The sequence below is a fragment of the Fundulus heteroclitus genome, chromosome 20 (genome assembly GCF_011125445.2).
Source record: "Fundulus heteroclitus isolate FHET01 chromosome 20, MU-UCD_Fhet_4.1, whole genome shotgun sequence".
Lineage (NCBI taxonomy): Eukaryota > Metazoa > Chordata > Actinopteri > Cyprinodontiformes > Fundulidae > Fundulus > Fundulus heteroclitus.
Genome location: NC_046380.1, coordinates 23,090,295 through 23,099,453, shown reverse-complemented (window position 1 = coordinate 23,099,453; position 9,159 = coordinate 23,090,295). Strand labels below are relative to the sequence as shown.

Sequence of the window (9,159 nt, the reverse complement as noted above, 5' to 3'; positions counted from 1 at the left end):
AATTTAGCTGTACTTTGACTCTTGGAAAGCAGTAGCGTGTTATTGATGTGCTGGCCTTCATTTGTGCGTTAATTATAATGAAATATACTCGCAATTAAGTCACCAGAGAGGACTTATGTAACTTTTTTTCCACAGCTGCATCTGAACTTGATGAGGCATATTTCATTCCAGACAAGCAGAAAACTAGTATGTCTTTGAAATTACACAGAGATGTGTTTCTTGGTTGTTGATTGTTTTTTTTTTAAATAATCTTTTTTCCTTACTGCTGCCTTTTTTTATATAAAAAGGAAGTGTTGAATTATTTTTTTAAATAGTTCTGAAATTAATCTGTTATTTTAGAGTCAACATCTCACATTTAAAACAAGAAAACCCCAAAAATCTTGAAAGATGGGAAACATAAATGTATCAGTCCTTCTATTGTTTGTCAAAGCTGTATGTTTGTTTGCTTAAAAATTCATCTATGCAGGAATTGTGGATGAGCTCAGGGGAAGTAAACACGAGTAGGAAGAACTGATTTCTGGTTCCCCACCAAAAACAATCTTTCTGTTGGAGGCACTTCTATACCCGGGGCTGTGAAACAGTTTAAACCTTGGATATAGGAACCAGAACAACACAAAGCTAAAGGACTTACCACGGTAAGCTAATGCAAAAAAGCCACCAAGTCCACCAAGTATTGTTTGTGTGCAAAAAGTTAAACAAGTAAAAAAGACGCTTTCTTCAGCAGTGGTTTTTACTTTTTGAGTCTCCTAAGTACAAAATGTCTGTTGATGTCCACAGTTTACATTAATAAATAATTATTTAACTGCTCTCCACAAATGTTCCTACAGCATGTTTACCTATAATAATAAGAGGCAGTAGCAGCTATTTCTTTCTCTGTTTCAGGCAAATGAAGGAGGCGCTTGCAGCTGGCGTCAGAGTTTTTCTTATTTCTCTCTCATTCATGACATGTGTAGCTCTAGCTTGTGGTGACCTTTTAGGGGCAACAACATGTTGTGGAGAAACAACTGCAGACAATATTAATGGCACGATGCACGGTGTCCTCAGAATACAATTTGGACAGCTACAGCAGCTGTAGAGCACTGATTATGTGTAAAAGCGACTTTCACAATCACTCATTTTTATTTTGGCAATACAGTTGTTGGTAGAAATTGGGGAGCCTACATCCGTGCTCTTCAGATTAACAATTGACAAAGAACAGGCACATATATTGCAATGTCCATCTGAACTCTGGCAAATCTTTTGTTTTTTTGCTTTACTTTTACTTTTTCTGTCACACTTCTTAACCCTTCTCTCTGTTTTGCTCATAGAAATCTATTTAATTATCGCCTTGCTTTACGTGTATTTAATACCCATGTACACAGATGTTTTGATAATATGACGGAGGAAGATCCCTTTTAACTTGTCTGCCAGTGAAATACCTTCCAGCATGATGAAAAATGTGAACACAGCTGCTTGTTTTACATGTTCCTGTTGAGCAGGGGTTTCTCAGGTGGAACAAATTGAATTTTGTTTGTGCCGTGCTCTGCTGGCGAGGGGGCTCTCATCCAATGGACCAGAAAGCCAAATCCGCACAGAGATGTAATCAGCTGATTTATGCAAACTCTGTTGCAAAACTCAGGGTGTAGCCGTAGCCACCTAACATTTCACTAAACTTCAAGGAGCAAATTATGATTGTCAGCAGTTTAATGCTGACGTTCATAAACACTTTCTCTGTTGCGGTTTCTCCATCGTGTGGCGAAGGGATGAACTGCACAATGTTTTTTTTAGCATCAATTTAATGTGAATTGTTGAGAAATGAATCTCAGTATGACTGAACAGCAAACATGCATCCTCCTCAAACTTATCCCCGAGGATGAGAACACGAATGGCTAAAATATCTAAAAACAATTACAATGTCCTTTGATTGTCCTCTAAGCCAAAGTTAAAATTACATCTGATAAGAATGAAAAAGCACACAAAGCTTTTCTTTTACTAAAGGAAAGCCATAAAGCGCTATAGGCAACATGAAAAAAATACACTTTACTGAAGAATTTTCAATAAGCTGCTTGTAATCACATGTGCAATTAAACTGATAAGTTTGTGCGCTGTGGAGATGCCCCTCTATTGAAGTTATATAAACATTGGTTGCGGCTCTTTTCATTAAAGAATGCAGGGTGTGAGCTATCTTAAGCTTTAATGTGTACTCACTTAGGAGTAGCACAAAGCTGGAAAATGGAGACCAAAAAGCATTTTAAATGAGGGCTTATCAATGCTTAATAAGAGAAAGAAGAAAATATGGTTGTGTTGCTAGACTTAGACGGGAGATCCTGCAGATATCAGACCCAGAGTGCAAAACGTTACCCTGAATGGCTAAAAGCCTTCCCCGTGAGTCTAAAACACACAGAGGACTAAATGAAAAGCATGTGCATCCTGAGAAAATTGAAAAAGTCTGTTTGGATACTATACCAAACACCTGGTGCAACTTTGCTATTCTTCAAGGATAATGTCTACACCGTCAATGCCAAGACTCAGTTTAAAGAACAGCGAGGGCAACCACATGTTGTAAGTCTGCTTGGAAACTCAGTCTAATATTGTTGAGTTTGAAAATGCCCACAAAATTGTCCAAAGAGATGTCAACAATTTTTAATTTAGGAGAGGTGAGTGAATGATGTTAAAAGCTCTTAAAAACATTTACATTTAACTTCCATTAAATGTAGCTTTTATTCAGTGGATTTTCCATAATCAAAATGTTAGTGCTGCAAGGGATAAAAACTAAACTTTAAGGTATAATAGAATAAAATAATAATAATAATAATAATAATAATAATATATATATATATATATATATATATATATATATATATATATATATATATATATATATATATATTACAGTGATTCAATTTAATAATTCAATTCAAAAGGTGAAACCATATATGTAGATTCATTACACACTGAGAAATACTGTATATTCTGTTCATTTTTCTTACGTAATATTTTGATAAGGGTGGCTTGCAGCAAATAAAAACCCAAAATTCAGTTTCTGAACTAATGTAAATATTGTCAATCTGATATACAGTATGTACATGTAATAGAGTTATCTCAAGACATGTATCACACTCAACTTTCAAATATAATGCTTGGATACAGAACTCGTCAGCTTCTTAAGCAATAACCTTCTTGTGTCTTACCCAACTTTTTATTTATCATTAGTCCTGTATAATATACAGTTTTGGACAAACTGAACTTTGATTTTTCTAAGCAGTAAGATAAGAAAAAAAATTTGTTCTGTAAACAAAAGCTTAAGATAATTGCACAGTAGTTACTGTGGGCATGAGTGTATCATTGAAGAACCTTTAGTGATTAATTCATGCAACAACACAGTAATCCATATCGTTCGCAAAGGGACTAATATCGGATTTTTTGGACTCAGATAGCCTAGACTTCCTGAGACTAAAGCTTCTCAGGAAGTCTGTTTGTCAGTGCAATCAACTGACTCTATCTATCTATCTATCTATCTATCTATCTATCTATCTATCTATCTATCTATCTCCCTCTCTCTCTCTTTCTATATATATATATATATATATATATATATATATATATATATATATATATATATATATATATATATATATATATATATATATATATAAATATAAAGTGTGAAAATATCATGTCTGTTGTGCCTGCGTGTTATATGTCGTCCGTGAACATCCTGAACCAGTGTGTGTTTCAAAAAGAAAGTCACCATGTGAACACACATGGTGACAATAGTGTCTTTAGTCTTAATAATCAAAATGAATAGAGATTAAAAAAAAACCTCAATCAGGCTGTGTGTAGTGACTCTATGAATTTCCTTTTTCAAATGATCAAGTGAAAAGAAAAGAAATTCACCACTGCTAGCCATGTCAATTGTTTTTCTTAGGTGTCTAAAAATGTATAATTTTAACATGTAGATAAAAAGAAATTAATTAAGTTTTAACAACTGAAAATATTTTTTTATGGTAAATACTAGGTCTGTTATGAATAATCTTTTCCCCCACAATCTTCACGTTTAGCGTCCTCATTGTTTAGTAAATAATATCATGGTGGAAATTTGTCTTACAGGTTGGATTCTCAGTCAGGAAGCAGAGATCACAGAGCTTTACGGTTTTATTTCGACACAGGAGTTTTAAACATCCGGTCAGTGGGATCAAGTACACTACATCACAGGTTTCAACCAACCAGACACTCATCAACAAACAGCATCACCAGACAAACAGGTAAAGGAGAAGGTAAAACAGTGCGACAGTAATTCACCCACCGGTCCTAGAGAGGGCCTCGCTCTTTGCATATAATCGCTCTTTTTGAACCACAAGTACATCACGTCACATGTATAGGGAAAATTAGAGCGCACCGGGTGCCTTGTAGCTAACACACAACAGAAGTCTGAATCAGTTCAGCTGTTGCCAACAACACCACAACAACTTATCTTTAAAATGAGCTAAAGGCTCAACCACAGCACAGCCATATCACAGAGAAAATAATAATGATAAAGAAATATTCTGAGATGAAGCTATTCAATTTTACTTGTAGTTCATGTTTACAGCAGTTATCATCTTCAGTTTCCCCTGGGTTTACACAAGTCTAGATGAGCATTTTAATGAGTCCTCAATGATTCATTGTGGCATGATAGCTGAATAGCCATAGAAAGTAGGACAAAAAGGAAACATCTCTTTGAACTAACATGACAAACAATAGGCAATGTATTACAGTATAAAAGTAAAAAAAAGAACAAAAAGCAGAATTCTAATAAAAATTGATTTTGTGCACAAAAGGCACTCAAATGTTGTGTTCTAATAGCACATAAATAAAGACAATGTGTTAAATATGCTTCATTGTATCTAATTATGTTCTTTATGAAACTCTTTCCCCTTTGTAGATTTAAAAAGATCAAAAAATAGCATATTAAATGAAGACAGTAAGGAGATGTTGGATCAGTTCAAGCATTATAACAAATTCAGGTCATTCCCATCATTCCCTGAAAAGATCACTTGACAGCTGTTTTCCTACATGATGATGTGATTCCAGCAAAAACCAGAAGAGGGCACAAATGCTCTGTATGTCTTTAAAATGCAGTGTCGATTTTGCCTTTAGAAGATCACTCTTCTGAACAATCACCCCACAGAAACACGGATACATCCAATAATGAGCGTTAGAAAGTGAAGAAAACATCCAGCAAATACTTTCAGTCTGCGTGGTGTATCTGTGGTCAAACTGTGAAATCAGTACCCAGTTTAGGATCTGAGTCAGGTGTGAGCAACTTGCCACCCAAACTATGGAAGTCCAAAAGTGCCACAATTCAGCAAATCATTTGTCAAATAAATATGTATGTATGTATGTATGTATGTATGTATGTATGTATGTATGTATGTATGTATGTATGTATTGTATGTATGTATGTATGTATGTATGTATGTATGTATGTATGTATGTATGTATGTATGTATGTATGTATGAATATTTTTAAATACACAACTTTGATGGGTAAGAAAATAAATTCACAGTGTTCTGCCAAACAGAACTACAAAAAACTAAAATATGCCTGAAATAATAATCTGAGCTTAAAATGTCTTACTTAAGTATTTACAAAGTTAATCATTTATTATAAATTCATCAAGACTTATCTATCAAAGCATTAACTTCTAATTTGATGGAAATTATTACATTGATAAATATTCATTTTATGATGTACTTACTGAATTGTGGCACATTTAGCACAATTTCCCATTCACTAATGCACTACAAAAAACATTTTGTTTCACTGAGTGTTTTCAACCCTGTGAAAAGAGGACATTTTTAGTCCTGACGGACTCAATCTGTGCATCTCACCATGTCAGAGCACCACAACGCAGCCTCCGAGTCTGATATCATGAACCCCACATTACAGCGCAAAACATGCAGAACTGAGCAGGCTCTTTGGGTTGCAGGTTACAAGGTCTCTGGACTAAATGTGTCGAAAGACAAGAGGTACAGCAGATATAAATGCTGACATATTCTAATGTGGTTTAAATCCAGCAGCAACAAATATTGAAGGGCGTACACTCTGAGCATTAGAGTATTAATCATATAATAAACACAAGGCTCAATGTAAGTAGGATAGCCTGATAACAGTCTGTTAAAATAAAAAAAATAAAAAAAACTCTCACATTACACAGGATTATGGGGACCTGAAATGCCATGATGTAGTAAATAAATAAATCTTTATTTATTATTTTTTCTTTTGTAATATATAAGTGATAACTGAAAATAAAATTGGAAATGAACAATAGAAAAATAGTTGTGCCTATAAATATGTAAATGTAACTGATCAAATACCTAATTAACATTAAAATGAAAACTGAAATTCATAGATAGATAGATAGATAGATAGATAGATAGATAGATAGATAGATAGATAGATAGATAGATAGATAGATAGATAGATAGATAGATAGATAGATAATTAGATGTAATTACTTTACTATTAGTAAGATGTTTTCAAGGCACCTTTGCTACAGTGCACCCAAAAATAATTTAAACTTCCCAATGTGGTTTGTCAAATAGATGCCCACATATGATTGGTTAACCTGCACAGTACATCAGCTTCAGTTAGTTCGTTGGGAGCCATGTCAGCCCTGAACACCTGCACTGGATGGGTAAAGGCCCCCACAAACTTGCGCGGACACAAGTCTGCAGATACTCAAGGCAGAGCTCAATTTTTACAGCAGCGCACGCAGAGTCACACTATAAACTACTCGGTGGGAAGAAGTCTTCACATTAAACTGTTTTATATGTAACACCGAGCTTGATACACAGAGCTGCTCTAAGCAGGTGGTCTCAAGGATGCACACCATCACAGTCCCTCTCTGTTCACCCTGACATGTGTGCAGTGGGTGCCTGCTGGAAAAGAAAAGGCTCTAGGCACTCAACTATCTAATCAAACATTTTACCATCAAATTTAGGAATTTGTCACAAGAAATGTAGGCAATAGGTACACTCGACTATAAAGGGTAAAAAGTCCTCAGAGAGTCTGCATGGCTCACAGTATGCACAGTACGCCCAAGTATGTGGGAGCCTTAAGACTGACAGATAAAATAAATTCATAATGTATTACAGTACACAATTGTGCAAAAAAATTTAATAGTTATGATTCTACTAAAAAATACATTTTCCAGACATACCTAATTAAATATGTCTAATAAGTTATCGATGAAGTTTAAATTTTTTCTTGAAAAAAATTAAATAACCATTCAGTGATTTATTTATTTAGTCAATTTTGGCATGTTCAGACCTCCATACTGACATGTAGAGCAATGTTAACTAGAAAAAGATTATTTCTAAAAAATAATTCAAATCTGATTTTAACATGAAACCCTCCAGATGAGAATTATGTCAAGATTGAAAACATTTCAAGCAACACAAAAGAAAAAAAATAATCATTTATTCAGCCTTTGCTCTTTAAATGCTATTTCCAAACACACTAATTACAGAGTACATGGTAGAAGACCTAAACTGTATTTTTCTGTCAAATAATTTCCTTGTAATTTAATGAAGAGAATAAACAGGTGTTTTAAAATCTAAGCGCAGGTCACCCCAACTCTGCATTACTTTGTTTTAGCCTGTACACGATTAAACACTTACAGATTACCAACTCTACATTCTGTACAAGTTTCCTACAGGATTCCGTTGTTCGGTGGTTTGTTAATTTTCTGCATACACAGCACATGAGAACAAACCATGGACAGGGCCGTGGTCGGTTAGCACACTGTCCAACCATGCATTACGGTGGGAAAATATTTTGTTGGAGTACTGTGGCACTGATTAGTAAAGTCTCTTCATGCCAAGATGCTTCATCTGCTGCAGTGCTGCCACACTCATGCCAATTTTTAAATCCAACAATGGAAGATAACAAGGCTTTCTATTTCAGGAATTTTGGATACTTTAAGCTTGTCACATTTTTTCCATCATTTTGAGTCATATATAAAGTTTTCTTTTTTTTTTTTACAATGGTTAACAAGCACCATCCACAGTTTTCCCTTGTTCCTTCTATCCAGGCATGCAGAAATGCATGTCACTATGGCATCACATTGTTCTTATAGTAAAACTAGAAAACATAGTGACATTAGGTAGGTTTTTAAAGGTGCAGCTCAATAAATTAGAACATCATTGAAAGGTACATTTATTAAGGTAACCAAATTCAGAAAAATGAAACTCGACAGAGATTCATTACACACAAAGTTGGACATTTCAAATGTTTAGTTTTATTTTGACGATTATGGTTTATAGCTGATGAAAAGCTACATTTCAGTTTCTCAAAAAAAATTTAATAATCCGTAAGACCAATAAGAAATATCCTACATCCTACAGAATCACGGCGATTATTGCTGACTAGACATTTTTGCGAGTCAGTCACTGACAGCCTACAGAAAGAGGATAAGCAACAAAATGTCATTGCCACAGAAGGCAAATGCATCCAAGCTTGCTATTCAAAAGTTATTTGGGAGGAAAAGCTACTAGAGGCAAATGTACTAAGTTGCTTGAGGCCAGTATGTACAGAACAGTACAGCTCTGCAAATTCCTACTGGAAAAATTCCTACTATCCCCCCCACCACCACCACCACCAAAACTGCACACCATGGGCGACAAAAGGACAGATTTTACAACGTCTAAATTAATTTTTGATTTTACAGTTTTTGGTTAGTGCTATACTCTGCAGTTGCAAAATGTAAGGTGCATTGCAAACTCAATAAATAATTGTTAATATACTATGAGCTGTCCAGTTGTGATGATAAGGGGAGCAATGCCATCTGCTGGCGTCTGTCCGCTCCGTTTTACTCAGTCCAAAGCCAGCCCAACCATCTACCAAATTTTAGAGCCCCTTATCCTGAGAAACTTTATTGAGATGCTGATTTAAATTTCAAGCAGGACTTGACACCTGTCCACGCTGCCAAAAGTAGTAATACCTGCTTTAATGATCTTGGTGTCAGTGTGCTTGATAAGCCCGCAAGTTCTTTTGCCCCAAACACCACAGAGAATATACGAAGCACAGAGAAGAGAAGGATGAGGGACCCAAGACTGATATATGCAAACTTTATCATAGGCTGACATCTCTGTATTAAAAGCCTTTTATTTCCAATGTAATATTCTGCGAGAAAC

The 9,159-nt window shown here is 35.0% G+C and overlaps 1 long non-coding RNA gene across 1 annotated transcript; it reads left to right on the top strand.

Moving 5' to 3' along the window:
- The first annotated feature begins 270 nt into the window (after positions 1-270).
- LOC118556672 lies at positions 271-4,245 on the top strand. The gene is made up of 2 exons (XR_004927286.1): positions 271-635; positions 4,090-4,245. It is a non-coding gene; the product is annotated as an uncharacterized LOC118556672 (long non-coding RNA).
- Positions 4,246-9,159: the final 4,914 nt, after the last annotated feature.